The sequence below is a fragment of the Ovis aries genome, chromosome 8 (genome assembly GCF_016772045.2).
Source record: "Ovis aries strain OAR_USU_Benz2616 breed Rambouillet chromosome 8, ARS-UI_Ramb_v3.0, whole genome shotgun sequence".
Taxonomy (NCBI): Eukaryota; Metazoa; Chordata; class Mammalia; order Artiodactyla; family Bovidae; genus Ovis; species Ovis aries.
Window position 1 is genome coordinate 70,439,291 of NC_056061.1, and position 19,161 is coordinate 70,458,451.

At 39.4% G+C, this 19,161-nt stretch overlaps 1 protein-coding gene across 2 annotated transcripts in view; it reads right to left on the minus strand.

The window, feature by feature from the left end:
* The window catches only part of SHPRH (SNF2 histone linker PHD RING helicase), an 82,958-nt gene extending 79,566 nt beyond the window's left edge, over positions 1–3,392 (minus strand). The window contains exon 1 of one of the 2 annotated variants that reach the window (XM_004011398.5): positions 3,191–3,392. The gene's annotated coding sequence lies outside the window, so the exon portion shown is untranslated. Of the gene's footprint in view, positions 1–2,783 lie in introns of both variants that reach the window. The other variant, XM_012183066.5, reaches the window with a different exon arrangement.
* Positions 3,393–19,161: the final 15,769 nt, after the last annotated feature.

Genomic DNA, 19,161 nt, shown 5'->3' on the forward strand with positions numbered 1-19,161 from the left:
GTGATTCTTCCCTGGTGGCTCAGACAGTAGAGTCTGCCTGCAATGCAGGAGACCTGGGTTCAACCCCTGAGGTGGGAAGATCCCCTGGAGAAGGGGATGACCACCCACTCCAGTGTTCTTGCCTGGAGAATTCCATGGACAGAAGAGACCGGCAGGCTACAGTCCATGGGGTCACAAAGAGTTGGACACAGCTGAGGGACTAACACTTTCACTCTCACTTGGTGATTCTAGCATCCAGCCAAGTTTGAGAAACCTTGTTATGGATAGCTAGCTGCTGACGGAAATCCATTTCTTTCCTGGCAAAGTACAGCACAGATGGGAAATGTCTGCTCATCTGGTGGTGCATCAATAGTAGTCCCATGACCAGTCTGAGGCTATCAACTGCAAACAGAGGTTAACATGTGCCCTTTCTATTACGACAGTCTTGTAATAGACATATTATTGAACCAGAACACTTTCCTTTTATTCTTTGTTCTTTTCTCTGGTAACACTCATCCTCATGCAGTTATCTTCTAAATTATATATACCACTATAATCTACACCTTCACTCAGATGTTTGCTTCCAACTTGATTCTTCCAATGTCACACTATTATCAAAGTATTTATCAATTACAATGATAAGTTCAAGAAAAATAAATACCACAGTTTCTAGCAGGCTCTCCTTTCATTCAGTTCTCTACTGAGCCAACATTCTGCCTTCTCTCTGCCCCACTATCCTGTTTCAACTTTTTTTTTTTAGGAGACTTTTACCTAGGAATAATTCTTGAACCAAAGAAGATTAAATTATTTGATTAAAGCTACTCAAAACCATAATGTTAACTGGCAGCTATTAAGTCAAGTCCCAGTAAAATTCCATATATCTCTAATCATATTCCAATTCTAAATCCTTCTTATTTTCCTCAGACCAGATGAATCTTCTTCTTCCCTTCTTCCCCTCCTTAAATACCAGTGTTTGGGTGTAACGTGATTATATATCACAGTTTCCTACATGGACCACACTTTCACTCTCATTCCTTTAAATACCTTTTGCTTGAAATGCCCTTTCATGCTTTTCGGCCTATCGATATTCTAATCTCTCACAAAACGTTCCACAACCAGGTGTGCTGAGTTAAGGGCTTCTCTTTCTGATTCCAACTGCTACAGTGTTCTCAGCTGTTTGACTCTGAACTACTTGAAAGCTGGGTAGGAACAGTACCCTATTCAGCACTGTACTCCCAATGCCGGGTCAGGGCAGGACGGAAATGATATACAAAGTAAGGTGAAACAAAGATCTCTAACTCTGTGAATATTCTCTCTCTTCTCAAGAACCCAGAAGTACTTTTACTCAAATTTCTTTTTGGACGAATCTCACTCAACCACATTCAAACAGACTACAGGTAGTGTGAAACTACTCCTTACAATTTCTGGCCCAGAGTGAAACAGAGAAAACTGACTAATCCGTGTCTTTAACAGAAAACAAAGATAGATTGCTAGGAAACAAACATAAAATGTTGTTACTAAGACAATACAACAGATGGATATCAATTAAACTTATTCAGATTCCCCCCCCTCCAAATTACTATCTCTTCATTAAAAGATAATTGCTAATACTGAATGATATATAACAAACCCATGGTAGGTCCTGATTTAGGCTATCCAGGAAAACGGAGAGTATATACATTTGAGATATCACACTGCAAGGTAAGCCTTATGCAAGTGAAATTCAATCACTACTGATGGCTGAGAAGTTCTCAATGACCTACCATTACCACAACCTTTTTCTTAGTGATAACCCCAGCAGGTTGACAGTATTTTCCTCTGCAGAACTCTAAAATATAGTTAGTCACAGATACTTACAAAAGGCCTTGATTTTTCACCAACAGATTCTATTCCCCCAAATCCTTCTAGCCTGAACTCTTAATAACAGATTTAACAATCCTGTAAGTACAGCTCTTTAGGCCTGACAAGAGGATATTTATAAATAGCACCCTTCAAAACCATTTTATTCTCAACTGCCAGCTTATTGGCTAAGTGGATTCTGTAAACTCTAGGAAGTGCCATGTACTGCAATACAGACCATTTGTCGCACTACTGCTCACTACTATCTTGCTTCCAGCATGATTTCTCATCATAAACCAACTAGCCTTTCTGGTACGGTACAGGTATCATTTCGATTCATGGGAGTTTCATCATTCTTGCTATCATCCAGAAGAATAATTGAAACTGGCTCTAACAACTCTAAAAGTATTTTTGTTCATTAAAGTCACAAGTTAATTCAAACAGAAGTAGTGAAACTCGCTCAGTCATGTACGACTCTGCGAGCACGGACTATATACACACAGTCCATGTAACCCTCCAAGCCAGAATACTGGAGTGGGTAGCCGTTCCCTTCTCCAGGGGATCTTCCCAACCCAGGGATCGAACCCAGGTCTTCCACATTGCAGGCGGAAAAAGGAAAACACCAAACATCTAGGGTTTTTACTTCACTGCTAAGGTCAAGTCCCTTAGAAAAAAGGCACAAAGTCACTGTTTACTAATCCTGTTTATCTGATAGTGACCGTCAACCATCAGAAAACATATCTTGGTTCAGAAAAGTAGAAACTATCACGGAGTCAAAAGGCACAAAATGCAAGGCTGATTTTGAATGCGAATGTAATTAACCTGATTCCTGAGGTACCTGAGAACTTTAACTCAGAGGCCCCGGCCTCCCCTTTACTACAGTTACAATCCCGCACACCAATAAGCTAGGCAGCTGCCCAGTTCCAGTCTCTAGGGGCATATCTGCGGAGAATGGTGATACCCACTCAGTTTTCTTCCGAAAGACTCAAAAGCGGTTTGAGGAGTCTGAACAAGGCTGTCAGCGCCGATCGCTCCCAGCAGGCCGGGCAAACAAGCTGCCTGGAGGCGGAGGAGCGAGATCAAGGGCCCTAGGACCCTCAAACGAGACACCGTAGGCCCCAGTCCGCGGAGGGAAAGCAAGCCTCCCTTCCGCGGCTCCTCTTCGTCCCGGGCAAGCCGCGGCGGTCCCCAGGCCCGCACATCTGGGATGGGGAAGGGTCGGGGAGACTCGCGCTGAAGCTCCCCCTCAGCCTTTCAGTTTTCCAGGCTCCAAAACAACGGAGTCGTCCCTCCCTGAGACCTCTGTAAGCGTCCAGAAACGCCTTCCGCCCCCGACCTCTGACCCCTGACCCTCTATCACCCAAGCGCCTACCTAGACTGTTTCTCCAAGACCCTAGAGCCTCTCTGCACCAAGGCCCAGGGCCCTCTGATGCCCCTGCAGGTCCCGGGCACGCATTCGCTATCCACTGAACATCGGCCTGAGGTGGGCACGCGCGCTTTATGCTGGTTTGTGTTGGGGTTCCCGGGGGGCCCAGAAACCACAGCGCCTAGATGCCGGGCGCGCGCTGGAGCGTGGGGTTAAGGTGAACGCGCACGTCGGGACGCCCCGCCCCTTTTCTCCGACCCTTGCTTCATGAGTCTCTTTTGCGCAAGTCCACACGGTTAGAGACTCTCGAAGAATACCGTTGGAGTCTCGCGATAGCTACACTGAGCCATTAGAGAATATGGGATAGGCTGAACGTCAAAGGAAGAGGCGGCACTCTAAGCGGATTTAGAAGTGGGCGGGGCTGCTGGCTGAAGGTTTCGGTCACACTTGAAACAGATGTTAAGAGCTGTGTCTTTAATAAAAAGACCAGAATTCTACAGGTACACCTTGTAAATTGTCTCTAGAGAGCAGCCATTAATTAGTTACGGTTAAAGTTTGTCTCACTCAGAAGTTATTTTAAAAGACTCTTCGGGGAGATGTGAGTAAATATTTTTAAGATGAGGAAAAAACTACACATTGTGACGAAGCTGGACTTCCAATATCTTAAGGTTTTTTTTTTTTTTTTTTTTTCCTTTTCTTCACTGAGTGGTAGCCTTTTCTCTTGGAGGTAGGCTTATGCCTAGGTAAACTCCGAAATCACTGAGCGGCTTCAGAACCAAGAGCATGGAAAATAACGGCTCAGAGAGTAAAGAATCTGCCTGCAATGCGGGAGACCCCAGTTCCATCCCTGGGTCGGGAAGATCCCCAAGAGGAGGAAATGGCAACCCACTCCATCCTCCACGGAGGAGCCTGGTGGGCTACAGTCCCTGGAGTCCCAAAGCGTCGGACTCGGCTAAGCGACTAACACTTTCAGACATGGGGCACTCGATGACTGAGTACCTAATAAGGACTTAGAATTATGCTGCGGAAGGGCGTCTTGGCCTGTGTGATCACAGAAGCACAAAAATAAATTCTTGCCTATAGGAGGATCGGTTAGCTGTGGAGACAGTCCAGAGTGGTCGATATTCTTAGTACCGAACTTCATGACAAACCTCTAAGAGAAGCTATTTCCGTAAACAAAACCCCTTAGAATTCAGTGGAAATCAGTGACCTATCCAGAGTTTAGGAGGCAAGCTAAAAAAGTAGCGCTAGTGCTGGAAGAGTAGGCAAGCAGAATCCCACTACAATGGAGAATTAATCCTTTTATTAAGTGCAGGATATAATGGAGCCTTTCTTTTGGAAATGTAATTTGAAGCTCCGTACTTAAATGTATATGGCGCTGCGACAGGTGATCTTTGATAGTTTTATGTCACATTTCACCAATGGAGCAGAAAATCAAGCTCATAATTTTACCGAGTCCTGCTGGTGCCAGGTAGAGAGATTTTAAAATAAACCCAGCCTCATTTCATTTTTGTTCAATGTTATTGAGTAATTAGTCTCTACAGACATTATTGTTAACCTGTACAAAAATAGTAAACTAGGGATCCAGTTATATATCTAGAGATGTTATTTAAACTCTCTGATGTAATACAGAGAATTCTAATACAGTAGCATATGCTTACAATTAAGATTTTAACAGTTTTTACAATGCTATATATGTTCAGTCCTGTATTTTCAAAGTATGGCCTTTGAATAGTTCTCTATGGAGTGATGTGTTTTTCAATATACAATCATCAGAGCTAATTTCAGAAAACGTGACTCATTTATGCACCTTAGCATTCTGGAAGCTCCCAGTTGTGAAGCAGCTGTTCACGCCTCAGTTCAGTTCAGCTCAGTTCAGTCCAGTCGCTCAGTCATGTCCAGCTGTTTGCGACAGCATGGACTGTAGCATGCCAGGCTTCCCTGTCCGAAATCACCAACTCCTGGAGCTTATTCGAACTCATGTCCATCAAGTCAGTTATGCCATCCAACCATCTCATCCTGTCTCATCCCCTTCTCCTCCTGCCTTCAATCTTTCCCAGCATGAGGATCTTTCCCAGTGTGTCAGTTCTTCATATCAGTTCAGTTCAGTTCAGTTGCTCAGTCGTGTCCAACTCTGTGACCTCATGGACTGCAGCACGCCAGGCCTTCCTGTCCATTACCAACTCCAGGAGTTTACCCAAACTTGTGCATTGAGTCAGAATTGGAGTTTTAGCTTCAACAACAGTCCTTCCAATGAAAACTCAGGAGTCATCTCTTTTAGGATGGACTGGTTGGATCTCCTTGTACTCCGAGGGACTCTCAAAAGTCTTCTCCAACACCACAGTTCAAAAACATCAATTCTTTGGCGCTCAGCCCTCTTTATAGTCCAAGTCTCACATCCATAGATGTCTAGTGGAAAGACCATAGCCTTGGCTAGATGGACCTTTGTTGGCAAAGTAACGTCTCTGGTTTTTAATATGCTGTCTAGGTTGGTCATAGCTTTTCTTCCAGGGAGCAAGTGTCTTCTTTTAATTTCATGGCTGCAGTCACCATCTGCAGTGATTTTGGAGCCCCCAGAAATAAAGTCTGACACTGTTTCCACTGTTTCCCCATCTATTTCCCATGAAGTGATGGGACCAGATGCCATGATCTTCGTTTTCTGAATGTTGAGCTTTAAGCCAACATTTTCACTCTCCTCTTTCACTTTCATCAAGAGGCTCTTTAGTTCCTCTTCACTTTCTGCCATAAGAGTGGTGTCATCTGCATATCTGAGGTTATTGAGATTTCTCCCAGCAATCTTGATTCCAGCTTGTGCTTCTTCCAGCCCATCGTTTCTCATGATGTACTCTGCATAGAAGTTATATAACCAGGGTGACAATATTCAGCCTTGACGTACTCCTTTTCCTATTTGGAACCAGTCTGTTGTTCCATGTCCAGTTCTAACTGTTGCTTCCTGACCTGCATATAGGTTTCTCAAGAGGCAGGTCAGGTGGTCTGGTATTCCCATCTCTTTCAGAATTTTCCACAGTTTGTTGTGATCCACACAGTCAAAGGCTTTGGCATAATCAATAAAGCAGAAATGTTTTTCTGGAACTCTCTTGATTTTTCAATGATCCAGCGGATGTTGGTAATTTGATCTCTGGTTCCTCTGCCTTTCCTAAAACCAGGTTGAACATCTGGAAGTTCACAGTTCACGTATTGCTGAAGCCTGGCTTAGAGAATTTTGAGCATTACTTTACTAGCATGTGAAATAAGTGTAATTGTGCAGTAGTTTGAGCATTGTTTGGCATTGCCTTTCTTTGGGGTTGGAATGAAAACTGACCCTTTCCAGTCCTGTGGCTTCTGCTGAGTTTTCCAAATTTGCTGGCATATTGAGTGCAGCACTTTCACAGCATCATCTTTCAGGATTTGAAATAGCTCAACTGGAATTTCATAATCTCCACTAGCTTTGTTCGTAGTGATGCTTTCTAAGGCCCACTTGACTTCACATTCCAAGATGTCTGGCTCTAGGTGAGTGATCACACCATCTTGATTATCTTGGTTGTAAAGATAGTTTTTGTACAGTTCTTCTGTGTATTCTTGCCACCTCTTCTTAATATCTTCTGCTTCTATTAGGTCTATACCATTTCTGTCCTTTATTGAGCCCATCTTTGCATGAAATATTCCATTGGTATCTCCCCATTCTATCGTTTTCCTCTATTTCTTTGCATTGATCGCTGAGGAAGGCTTTCTTATCTCTCCTTGCTATTCTTTGAAACTCTGCATTCAGATGTTTATATCTTTCCTTTTCTCCTTTGCTTTTCACTTCTCTTCTTTTCACAGCTATTTCTAAGGCCTCCTCAGATAGCCATTTTGCTTTTGTGCATTTCTTTTCCATGGGGATGGTCTTGATCCCTGTCTCCTGTACAATGTCACGAACCTCCGTCCATAGTTCATCAGGCACTCTATCAGATCTAGTCCCTTAAATCTATTTCTCACTTCCACTGTATAGTCATAAGGGATTTGATTTAGGTCATACCTCAATAGTCTAGTGGTTTTCCCCACTTCTTTCAATTTCAGTCTGAATTTGGCAATAAGGAGTTCATGGTCTGAGGCACAGTCAGCTCCCGGTCTTGTTTTTGTTGACTGTATATAGCTTCTCCATCTTTCGCTGCAAAGAATATAATTAATCTGATTTCAGTGTTGACCATCTGGTGTTGTCCACGTGTAGAGTCTTCTCTTGTGCTGTTGGAAGAGGGTGTTTGCTATGACCAGTGCTTTCTCTTGGCAAAACTCTATTAGCCGTTGCCCGGCTTCATTACGTACACCAAGGCCAAATTTGCCCGTTACTCCAGGTGTTTCTTGACTTCCTACTTTTGCATTCCAGTCTCCTATAATGAAAAGGACATCTTTTTTTTGGGTGTTAGTTCTAAAAGATCTTGTAGGTCTTCGTAGAACCATTCAGCTTTTACTTCTTCAACATTACTGGTTGGGGCATAGACTTGTATTACCGTGATATTGAATGGTTTGCCTTGGAAACAAACAGAGATCATTCTGTCGTTTTTGAGATTGCATCCAAGTACTGCATTTCGGACTCTTTTGTTGACCATGATGGCTACTACTAAGGGATTCCCGCCCATAGTAGTAGATATAATGGTTATCTGAGTTAAATTCACCCATTCCAGTCCATCTTAGTTTGCTGATTCCTAGAATGTCACCATTCACTCTTGCCATCTCCTGTTTCACCACTTTCAATTTGCCTTGATTCATGGACCTGACATTCCAGGTTCCTATGCAATATTGCTCTTTACAGCATTGGACCTTGCTTCTATCACCAGTCACATCCTCAACTGGGTATTATTTTTGCTTTGGCTCCATGCTTTCGATCTTTCTGGAGTTATTTCTCCACTGATTTCCAGTAGAATATTGGGCACTTACACACAGTAGTAGCATATATCGTCAATTATGTTCATATGTCTTAAAATCCCTTCTTGATGATTAGTTCCTAAAAATTAACTTTTATAAAATAAACCAAATCCATCCAACCATCCAGGTAACTCTAGTGAAACCAACGTAAAGACAGATATTTAGGAACCCCTGGAGCAAATGATTTCCAACTTAAAAACTAATAGATTCTTTGATGGTTAAAAAACAAGCTCGTGTAAACCAAATCCTTATTTTCCATAGCTATAATGTTATAAACTGGGGTACGAATCCTGGAAATCTTTTCATACTTCAAAAATGACAAAATCACCTTCACAAGAATTAACTAAAAATAGATCACAGGTCTATTGTGTTAGCCAAAAAGTTTGTTTGGGTCTTTCAATAACATCTTATGGAAAAACCAGAACAAACCTTTTCATCAATCCTATAAATATAAAATGTAAAAATATAAAACTCTTAAAAGATATTATGAAAGAAAACCTAGAAAACTTTGGGTATGGTGATGAATGGGGTACTTTTAGATAGTGTACCAAAAGCATAATATGTGAAAAAAAAACTGATAAGCTGGACTGTTAATATTTTATTAAATTTCAATAAAACAATGAATTATTTATTAAATTTATTAGATTTAATTCTTTAAAATTGAAATAATCTGCTCTACAAAGACAATCTCATGAGAATTAGAAGATGAGATACAGAGTACTAGGGAATAATGCAAAAGAATCATATGATAAAGGACTATAACTGCAATCATTAGTTAAGGGATACATAAGGCTTCCCTGCTGGCTCAGATGGTAAAGAATCTGCCTGCAGTGTGGGAGACCCACATTCAATCACTGATCTGGGAAGATCCTGTAGATAACAGAATGGCTACCCCCTCCAGTTTTCTTGCCTGGAGAATTCCATGGACAGAGCTATGGTGCATGAGATCACAGAGAGTTGGACATGACTGAAAGACTAATATTTTCATACAAGATAAAAAGATATAAGATGTGGCTTCTAAAATATAAAACCTGGTGGAGGTAGAGAGCAGAAATATAGAGCCTTAGAATGTTATCAAGCTTAAGTTCTTATAAGTTGTTATATGTAAGCCTAATGGTAACCACAAAGAAGAAAGCAGATGTACAAAAGTTAAAGAGAAAGGGATTAAAAAATACCAATAAGCAAAGTTAGCAAATTACAAAGGAGAGAAAGAGAAGAAAGAAACAGAGAGGAATTATGAAACAACTAGAAAATAATTAACAACATAGCTGTAAATAAATACGTATCAATAATTACTTTAAATGTAAATGTAATATATTCCTCAAACGAAAGACATAGAGTGGCTTAGTGGGTAAAAAATAAGACTCATCTTTACACTTCTACCAGAGACTCACTTCAGAAATGCACAGACTGAAAATGAAAGGATGGAAAAAGCTGTTCTATTCAAATGGAAAGCAAAAGAAAGATGGGGTAGCTATACTCATATCAGACAAAATAGATTTTAAAACAAAGACTATAATAAGAGACAAAAAAGGGCATTCTATAATCATAAAGGGGTCAATCCAACATCAGGGATCTAACATTTGTAAATTTTTATACACCCAACATAGGGGCACCTAAGTATAGAAAGCATGTATTAACAGACTAAAGTGAGAAATAGAAATATAATAATTTATATCAATGGATTGGTTGTCTAGACAGAATATCATTAAGGAAACATCAGATCATATGAACTTAACAAATATACACAGAACATTCCATCCAAAAGCAACAGAATACATTCTTCCAAAGTTCACAACAAAGGCCATTTATGAAGAGCTCACAGCTAACATCATATTCAGTGAGGAAAATATGAAAACTTTCCCTTCAATAACTGGTGCAAGGCAATAATGCTTACTCTTACCACTTCTATTCAATTTAGTACTGAAAGTCCTAGCCAAGGCAATGAGTTAAGAAAAGAGAAATAAAAAGCATCCAAATTGGAAAGGGAGAAGTAAATTTTTCTCTATTTGCAGGTAACATAATTATATATGTAGAAAACTCTCAAGACTCAAGTAACAAAACCTGTTAGAATTAATAAATGAATTTACAGTAAAGTTGAAGGGTACAAAGTCAACATACAAAAATCAGTCATGTTTCTAGACATAGACAACACAAAATACAGAAACTGGCTGAAAAGGAAATTAAGGAAACAATTCACAGTAGCAACAAAAAGAATAAAATATTAGATATAACTTGACATAATACACAAAAGACTTATACACTGAAAATTATAAAACATTGGTAAAAAATCAAGAGACACAGATGAGTGGAAAGACATCTTTTGTTTGTGGATTGGAAGAATTCATAAAATATCCATATTACCCAAAGATTCAATGGAAGATTGCATAGATTCAGTGCATAGGTTCAATGTAAGCCCTATCAAAGTCCCAATGACATTCTTTGCAGAAGTAGTATAACAATTCTACTATTCATATGGAACCCCAAAAGAATCTTGAGAAAGGAAAACAAAGTTGGAGGTATCATACGTCCTGATTTCAAAGCTATGTTACAAAGCTATATCAAAACAGTATACTTGCAAAAAAAGACATATAGGCCATTGTAACAGAATAGAGAGCCCAGAAATAAACCCACACAACTGCAGTCAACTGATCTTTGACGAGAATGCTAATTATCCATAATAAGGAAAAGTTAATCTCTTCTCAATTTTGGGAAACCTGGATATCCCCATGGAGAAGAATGAAATTTGACCCTTGTCTTCCATCATCTACAAAAATCAGCTCAAAGCAGATTAAAGGAATAAACATAATTCCTGAAACTGTAAAACTACTAGGTTAAAACATAGGGGAAAAGCTTCTTGACATTAATCTGGGCAATAATTTATTGGATATGATGCCAAAATCACAGGAGCAAAAGCAAAAACAGACAATGAGTTTTGTCTATTTTTTCAATGAGATTGCAAAGAAAAGCAACCTACAGAATGGGATAAAATATTTGCAAACCATATAATTGGTAAGTGGTTTAATATGAAATATATAAATAATTCAGCCAGTCAAACAGCAAAAACAAACAGTAAAAACAAAACAAACTTGATTAAAAAATGGACTACGGGCCTGAATACACACTTGTCCAAAGAACACATTCAAATGGTCAGCAGGTATATAAATGTAAGGGTGCACAACATCCCTAATCATCAGAGAAGTGGAAATCAAACCTACAATGAGCTATTACCTTAAACTTGTTAGAACAGCTATTTCAAAAGGGCAGAAGAGATGTTGACAAGGATATAGGGAAAAATGAATTCTGGTACACTGTTGATGGGAATGTAAATTAGTACAACCATTATGGAAAACGGTATAGATTTTCCTCAAAAAATGAAAAATAGAGCTGCCATATGATTTAGCAATCTCATATGTAGGTATGTAACCAAAGGAAATAAAATCAATATCTTGAAAAATATGTACCCCTGTGTTCATTGAAGCACTATGCACAATATTCAATATATAGAAAGAACCTAGGAGAAGGCAATGGCACCCAACTTCAGTACTCTTGCCTGGCAAATCCCATGGGTGGAGGAGCCTGGTAGACTGCAGTCCATGGGGTCGCTAGGAGTTGGGCACGACTGAGTGACTTCACTTTCACTTTTCACTTTCATGCATTGGAGAAGGAAATGGCAATGCACTCCAGTGTTCTTGCCTGGAGAATCCCAAGGATGGGGGAGCCTGGTGGGCTGCTGTCTATGGGGTCGCACAGAGTTGGACACGACTGAAGTGACTTAGCAGCAGCAGCAGAAACAACCTAAAGTGTTCATCAATGGATTAATGGATAAAGATGATGTGACTACATATATGTTATTGTCATCCAGTCACTAAGTCATGTTTGACACTATGCGACTCCATGGACTGAAGCCTGCCAGGCTTCTCTGTTTTTCACTATCTCCTAGAGTTTGCTCAAACTCCTGTCTGTTGAGTTGGTGATGCTATCTAACCATCCTCTGCTTTCCCCTTTTCCTTTTGCTGTCAATCTTTTCCAGCATCAAGATCTTTTCCAATGAGCCAGCTCTTCACATCGGGTGGCCAAAATATTGGAGCTTCAACTTCAGCATCAATACTTCCAATGAATGTTAAGACTTGATTTTGTTTAGGATTGACTTGTTTGATCTCCTCACTGTCCAAGGGACTCTCAAGAGTCTTTGCCAGCACCACAATTCAAAAGCATCAATGGACAAACCTGGAGGACAAGTGAAATAAGCCAGACACAGAAAAACAAATTACTACATGATGTAATTTATATATGGATTCTAAAGCATTTGAACTCATAAAAGCAGAAGATAAAAAGGTGTTTTCCAGGGACTCAGGGATGGGAGAAATGGGGAGATGTTGTTCAAAGAGTATACACATTCAGTTATGCAGGATGAATCACTTCTGGAGATTTAATGAACAGTGTGTGACTATGGTGGTTTAGTCACTAAGTCATGTCTGACTCTTGCGACCTCATGGACTGTAGCCCACCAGGTGCCTCTGTTCATGGGATTTTCCATGAAGAATACTGGAGTGGGTTGCTGTTTCCTTCTCCAGGGAATCTTCCCAACCCAGGGATTGAATCTAGCTCTCCTGCACCACAGGCAGACTCTTTACTGATTGAGCTACAACAGTTCTCTGTCACTATGCTTAATGATATTGTATGGTATACCTGCAATTTGCCAGAAGAGTTGATCCTGAGTGTTCTCACTACAAAAACTGTGATAGCAATGTGTGGTTATTGATATGCTGATTAACTTGATTGTAGTAATCATGTCACAGTGTACATATATATTAAACCATCAAGTTGTACGCTTTAAATATACACAAGTTGTATTTGTCAATACTTCAATGAAGCTGAAAAAATGGTACCTGAGAAATTTCAACAGTTTGGACTGCCCTCATCATAAAATGATTCTTTTGCAATCAAATAGGTATTATATATCTCATTGTATTTTGATCCTTTGAAATGCAATTATCCATGTAGAAGAAATTCTTAGCCAAATGATATTACAATAGCAAGAATGCTTTACCTGTACCAAATATTTTGAACAAATGTGGGTTTTCTATATTTTGATAAGAGGTGGGAGGAATTTCACCTATTCTACCAGAAACCAATAAAGGAGTCCTGTTGCTTTAATGACTATTTCTCCTATGCAGAATATTTGTCCAATTTTATTCCAGTTAAATGTAGTATATGAAAATCAATTTGAAATGCATAAATTTGTGTCATTAAGGAGGGTAATTCATAGTGGATATACTGGCAGAAATGGAATATTTAATCAAACACTAAAAAAAAATCCAAATTATCAGTGATTATTAACCTGATTACGAAAAAAGCATCTTCTTATGTAAAATAGAATATTTATGATTGTGTATTTTCAGTCATCTGGAATACAGGTATGTATTTGGAAAACTCTTCAGATTTATTAAAGTTCCTCTGCCCTAAATTAGAAGCAGTTTTAGTTAAGTTTTTCAGCATCCTCATCCACTTTACAGTGCAAGCTTAAAAGAGGTATGCTATTTCTATAGTATACCTGTAGAAATAGAAAATTCTGGCTGTATAGTCATTAGAAAATTCGAAATAGTGAAATGAATGATGGAAAAATGTGTTTGTATATATAAATAAACTTAGGTTCCTTGTATCATATGCTTTGTTTTTTAATTAGAGATAAATATGATTATGTGGAAGTCACAAAAAATGTTTCATTCATCTTGTCATATGGGTCTCTGCTATTTCAGGGAAGTTTTTTTTTTTTTTTTGACCTGGTATGTTAAACTCATTTGTGGCAAGCATCAAAATATCAGTTTAGGCAGATTTCCTAACTTAGTCTAAATTTCTCTTTATAATTTAATATCTTTTCATTTCTTGGGGAAATATTAGAGTTTTTCTACATAGGACCAAAATTTAGGAAAATGATCATCACCCACCTTTTGAAGGACAATGCTATGACTTGGTAGAGAAACTGCCTGAAAATTATAGGAAGCTCTACTAGTTTGAATGAAGTTTCAAATAGTGCACAGACAAGGTAGAAACACAGGCTCAGTTCTGTACAGAGCTGACTTCTCTGTTACGTTATTACTATATAATACAAAGGAAAATTTATGAAGTCCATGAGGCAGATGTACCCTAGGCAGACATAATAGAAGCACTAGCAATATGAATATAGTTAAAGGAGAGCTTTCCTGGCTTATGTGGTAAAAAATCTGCCTGTAATACAGAAGACCTGGGTTCATTCCCTGGGTTGGAAAGATCCCCTGGAGAAGGGAATGGCAACCCACTCCAGTATTCGTGCCTAGAGAATCCCATGGACAGAGGAGCCTGATGGGCAAAGAATCGTACATGAGTGAGTGATTAACACTAAAGGATATAAAAACCAACTCCCCACGCCTCTATCGAAAAATATCCCCCTCACAGCTGCTTTGGTACTTGATAGTATATTAGTGAAAGAAAATGGAGTCACTCAGCTGTGTCTGACTCTTTGCAACCCCATGGACCATAGCGTACCAAGCTTCCCCATCCATGGGATTTTCCAGGCAAGAGTCCTGGAGTGGGTTGTTATTTCCTTCTCCAGGGGATCTTCCTGACCCAGGGATCAAAACCAGGTCTCCTCCATTGCAGGCAGATGCTTTACCCTCTGAGCCACCAGATATTTGTTTTTTGGATAAAGATATGACATGCAGCAACTTTTTTTTTTTTTACTTTATATATGATACATTCTGTTCAGTAAATATTTTGCAGAATTAGATGCCAAGTGCTTTACAAGTTGTAGGAATATACAGTTGAATGAGATAGAATCCTTGTCAATTTTTGTCACTGCCTATTAAGAAAAGATAGCTGAGTTAAAATTAGTATAATGAACTTTTGTATGTGCTATGGTAGAGTGCTGATTATTGTGAGGGCATAAATGTACAAATGAAAAACTACTGGGATAGTTAGAATTTTCTGAGGATAATTGAGTGTTGAAGTATTAATAGGTATGTACCAGGTACTCAAGTGGGTCTTAGGAAGCATCACTATGAACAAAGCTAGTGGAGGTGATGGAATTCCAGTGGAGCTATTTCAAATCCTGAAAGATGATGCTGTGAAAGTGCTGCACTCAATATGCCAGCAAATTTGGAAAACTCAACAGTGGCCACGGGACTGGAAAAGGTCAGTTTTCATTCCAATCCCAAAGAAATGCAATGCCAAAAAATGCTGAAACTACTGCACAATTGCACTCATCTCACACACTAGTAAAGTAATGCTCAAAATTCTCCAAGCCAGGCTTCAGCAATATATGAACCGTGAACTCCCTGATGTTCAAGCTGGTTTTAGAAAAGGCAGAAGAACTAGAGATCAAATTGCCAACATCCACTGGATCATGGAAAAAGCAAGAGAGTTCCAGAAAAACATGTATTTCTGCTATATTGACTAGGCCAAAACCTTTGACTGTGTGGATCACAATAAACTGTGGACAATTCTGAAAGAGATGGGAATACCAGACCACCTGACCTGCCTCTTGAGAAACCTGTATGCAGGTCAGGAAGCAACAGTTAGAACTGGACATGGAACAACAGACTGGTTCCAAATAGGAAAAGGAGTACGTCAAGGCTGTATATTGTCACCCTGCTTATTTAACTTCTATGCAGAGTACGTCATGAGAAACGCTGGGCTGGAAGAAGCAAAAGCTGGAATCAAGATTGCCAGGAGAAATCTCAATAACCTCAGATATGCAGATGACACCACCCTATGGCAGAAAGTGAAGAAGAACTAAAGAGCCTCTTGATGAAAGTGAAAGAGGAGAGTGAAAAAGTTGGCTTAAAGCTCAAAATTCAGAAAACTAAGATCATAGCATCTGGTCCCATCACTTCATGGGAAATAGATGGGGAAACAGTGGAAACAGTGGCTGACTTTATTTTTCTGGGCTCCAAAATTACTGCAGATGGTGACTGCAGCCATGAAATTAAAAGACACTTGCTCCTTGGAAGGAAAGTTATGACCAACCTAGACAGCATATAAAAAGCAGAGACATTACTTTGCCAACAAAGGTCCACCTAGTCAAGGCTATGGTTTTCCAGTGGTCATGTATGGATGTGAGAGTTGGACTATAGAGAAAGCTGAGCGCTAAAGAATTGATGCTTTTGAACTGTGGTGTTGGAGAAGACTCTTGAGAGTCCCTTGGACTGCAAGGAGATCCAACCAGTGCATCCTAAAGGAGATCAGTCCTGGGTGTTCATTGGTAGGGCTGATTTTGAAGCTAAAACTCCAATACTTCTGCCACCTGATGTGAAGAGCTGACTCATTTGAAAAGCTCCTGATTCTGGGAAAGATTGAGAGCAGGAGGAGAAGGGGATGATAGAGGATGAGATGGTTGGATGGCATCACCGACTCAATAGACATGGGTTTGGGTGAACTCCGGGAATTGGTGATGGACAGGGAGGCCTGGCGTGCTGCGGGTCATGGGGTCGTAAAGAGTCAGAGATGACTGAATGACTGAACTGAACCAAACCACGTAGACAAAGAGATAAGATATCCTCAGTAAAAAGAGCCTCCTGAATATGAAAGCCTAGAGGTATAATACAGAATGGATTATTTGAAGGAATTGCAGGATGTTGGACATAGGTGGCTGTTTTGGTCTAAATGTTTATGTTGTTGTTTTTGTGGCAAAGTCATGTCCAACCTGTTTGCAACCCCATGGACTGTGGCCCACCAGGCTCTTCTGTCCATGTGACTTCCTAAGCAAAAATACTGGAGTGGGTTACCGTTTCCTTCTCCAGCAGATATTCCTGACCCAGGGAGCAAATCCACATCTCTTGCATTGGCAGGTGGGTTCTTTACCACTGAGCCACCAGGGAAGTCCAAATGTTCATGTGTCCCCCAAATTTATATGTTGAAACCTAACCTCCAAGGTGATGGTATTAGGAGACAGGGTCTTTGGGACATGATCAGTTCATAAGGGCAAAGGCTTCATGAATGGGATTATTTCTGTTATGAAGGAGACCACACTTAGATCTCTTGCTGCTCATGGCATGTAAGGATACAAGAACAAGCTTGTAAGCTAGGAGAGGGTCCTCACCTATCAGTGCTGATTCCCTGACTTCAGACTTCCAGCCTCCAGAACTTTGAGAAATAAATTCCTGTTGTTTATAAATCACCCATTCTCTTGTGTTTTATTATAGCAGCCTGAATAGACCAAGCCAATGGCAACTTATATTTACATAGCAAGTTAGAGTTTTAAAAATATATTTATCTTCACAAATTATAATAAATATGAAAATGGCATAGGGACTCTCCTAATAAAACCTAGTCAGCTAGATTAGTATTAGATTTGCTAGAAAAAGTAGAGCCTTCAGGGACTGGGAAAGAAGGTGTATACAACACTTATGATAAGCAGTAACCCAGCAGAGTCTGTCATGCTCAACTGCTTTTGTGAGAGTGGCCAGCTGAATTAATGATTTGTTGGTTGGGGCTACAGAAAAGAAGAATTGTTCCAGAGATGAGGTTAAAAAGCCATTAGAGAATGAGCACTGCCTAAGTCACAATTCCATCTGTATCTGTCTCTTTTAGAATACTGTAATTGGAGAATATTGTGGTTGGTTAACACACCAGTTAAGAAACAGAAAATATTATTTACTTTTCAAATCATGCCCAGATTTGTGTGTATGTGGTTTATGCCTTAAGAATACAATAGGGATAAATGCCATCCAAGCAATGAAAATAGATACACTGGAAGACTAGGGGCCCCCCTTTTTTTTGAAATGTGCATTTTTAGCTTGTGATATACAACTTAACGATTCCTTAGTGGTAGCATAAAAAAATTCCAAATGAGTTTTGTTGTTGAAATACAAGCAAATTTAACTTGAGAATAGTAGCATGAAAAATAATCTGTCTTACATAACTTGTGGGAAGCAAAGCTGCTTTAACTGGCATAAGCACATGAATATTTTGTTTCTCCCTGAAATATCAAATCTCTAACCAGATAGCCATTTGCTTTTAGCTACAGTAACTAGACACTAAAGCAACTAAAAGAGCGATGGTATCACTCTCTTGGGCAGAAAGAGAGAGAGGCCTGTGTTTGTAAATCTTCTTCCAGTTATCTATCACATTTAGTCAGTTATTAAAATTAAGTAAGTGTGATTTTGTAACTGGAACATATGTTGTGAAAGGAAGTTTATACATAAAAAATAGATTTCAGGATATAGGAATATGCAACTTCCTTTCTAAAGTAAATCCAGAATGAAAAGTTGTATAGTTGTCTAGAAAGATATTAATTATGTATTTAAATAAGCTGAAATATTAATGTAATGAATTACCAACTCTATTGTTCTCATCATATACATGATAGACTAAATTTAATTTTTTAAAAGATTTCCTTGCAAAAATGTATGATATAAAACGGTTCTTGTAAGTTATTCTAAAAGACTTTATTGAAATTACCTGTTCAGCAGATAATAGTAGAAATTAAAGTCACATAGGGGTTTCTCCCAAGTTTAACCATCTATATCTCTGCCAAGACAGATGTTTAAATTATAGGGATTCTTTTGTGTCATGTATTTACTTTAAAAGTTAATCTATCTCTAGTTTTTCCATTTGTGACACTCTTGAGAACTTTATTTCATTTTTTATTGATTCTCTAGCTCCAACTGCAGGAATTGGAGGCTCATTAACTTGATAGGAACTGTTTAAAGTGAAAGAGTTAGTCGCTCAGTTATGTACAACTCTTTGTGACCCCATGGACTGTAGCCCGCCAGGCTCCTCTGTCCTTGGAATTCTCCTGGCAAGAATACTGGAGTGGGTTGTCATTCCCTTCTCCAGGGGATCTTCTGGGCTCAGGGATGGAACCTGGATCTCCTGCATTGCAGGCAGATTCTTTACCATCTGAGCTACCAAGGAAGTCCAAGGAAATGTTTAGTTATTTTTAAAGAAAAATTGTTCTTTATTTCCAATCCCTCAAAATCAGTTATTGAAGATAATGAGACCAATGAGTAATTGTTCCTGAAAGCAATATTTAGCCTTTCATACTGATAGATTGTCATCAAGATAGAGTGTGCTTGTATGTCCTGATATCT